Here is a 1,868-nt window from a genome sequence, read left to right on the forward strand (position 1 = left end):
ACCGCCATCAGATCTGTAGATAACCCGATGACGTTGTGAATCTAGAGCTGATTCTGTCCTCACGGCATCCCTTCAGGGCTCACATTGGGCCCGTACAAATGGGCGCCATGGCAGACCATTTTCTTCGATCCAGGCCTAGTCACCAAGCTGACTCGGATATGAACGGCGCTGCGGTCAGCTCATGGCGTAAGAAGACGATAGCATGGCTTGGGCCAAGGTGCATCATACGGATCCTATTGTTCACTGACTAATGCTGTGACGCAGCGATTGGGCCCCTCGAGACGCGGCCATGGGACACTGGCAGTGTAGCCAACGCCCGGTGGCATACTGCCCTAAGCGAGTGCCATCTTGCGGTACGTCGTCAAAGCTGAGTGGCACTCTCCAGATGTTGGGGTGCCAACCTGTTTGTCCTTGCGAGGGACCGCTCGACGTGTCCGTGGGTCGTCCAAGCTTTCTTGGAACCCTCTCGCCTCATGTTGCTAGCATCACAAATCTCAGCAGCTGCGAGTGCAGAATTACAGACAAAACCTCAGTTGAAACGACGACATGCACACTACAATCGGCTCGAACCCGTATATCAAGACTGTGGTTCCGTCGAGTCCGTGCAAGATAATAGATTGCAACGCGTCACTAATCTTCCTATATGCCTGTAATTTACGGATAGAAAGCACAGTCGTCCTTGATGAATCCACATTCGCACCATCGCGCACAACTTCGTACAAAACAAAGGGCCGGGGAAGACATGACGTACTCTCGATGGGGACTTAACTGAAACAGGAGGAGATTATCTAGACACGTGGTGTCTGCCATGCACTTTGGATATATGAGGAGGCTCACAAAGAGCCCCCACGAAGCTATAGAACACCCTCAAAGCGGCCTAGTGTGCATCCGTACTGACGGAGTCAGTGCTCGGCACCGCCTTGACTCAGCCTTCGAAGGCATACGGACAACCGGCGTTGACCGTGGTGACGTGCTGGTTAGAGGGTTGTGAGATAATTCAGAGCTGCTGTTCTGGATGCCAAGCATCTGAATGTTGGTTCTGCACGCGAAGAGGACTTCGGTCAAGCTCGACGAGATTGCCACGATAGTCAACCAGATGTTGCAGGGTGAGGCGCTGTACGGTGGTTAGGCTCGCCCGGGCCCCGCCACATAGCGTACTCGGAACGGATGTGGCGAGAAGTCTGCCCTGAGAACAGGGCGACGTTGTGCATGTCTGCGCAAAGGGTGTACGCTTGAGCCCGTCGGTTATGACACCACGTCTTCTGTCAAGCACAGTGGACCGCAAATCATGTGAGACTGACTCGGAATCCTCCACAATGAAGCACAAGGGGCGCGGAATTCTGCCTTGTCAATATCATCTGGGTCTAGCGTAGGAGGACCGCCGCCGCCGCCGCACGGGAGAGCGATGCACGAGGTCACCAGTTTATCACGATCGAAACGTCGCCATTCCCGATAAATGCTACGGGGAAAGAGTAGGCAGTCACCTACACCGCGGCCGGCCGTCCGAATCAGCCTTTCTTCACTCACAAACAACACACCCGCAACAGACTCCACAAATTGCAGCTTAATCTCCGAGGGAGTTCAGCGACGTGCTCAGCTCAAGTAGTCGTCACCTGCTTAACAGTCCGATTCCACAGATTGTCTTCATCCGGGACGACATCCAAGTAAGCGTCTATGGTACACATACAAACTTGGTCTGCAGTCCATCCGTCGTCGGCGTCGACACTACAAACGGGTGAATTTCAAGGAGTAAGCCACGCACCTTGATATCCGCCTCTGCCGTTGGGCCTCAGGCCAGCGCCCGACGCGTCCAGGTCGCGCACTAATGCAGGCCTGATGTCCACCTATCATGGTCGAAACGCCCGTGC

This window comes from Dichomitus squalens (genome assembly GCF_000275845.1).
Source record: "Dichomitus squalens LYAD-421 SS1 unplaced genomic scaffold DICSQscaffold_74, whole genome shotgun sequence".
NCBI lineage: Eukaryota > Fungi > Basidiomycota > Agaricomycetes > Polyporales > Polyporaceae > Dichomitus > Dichomitus squalens.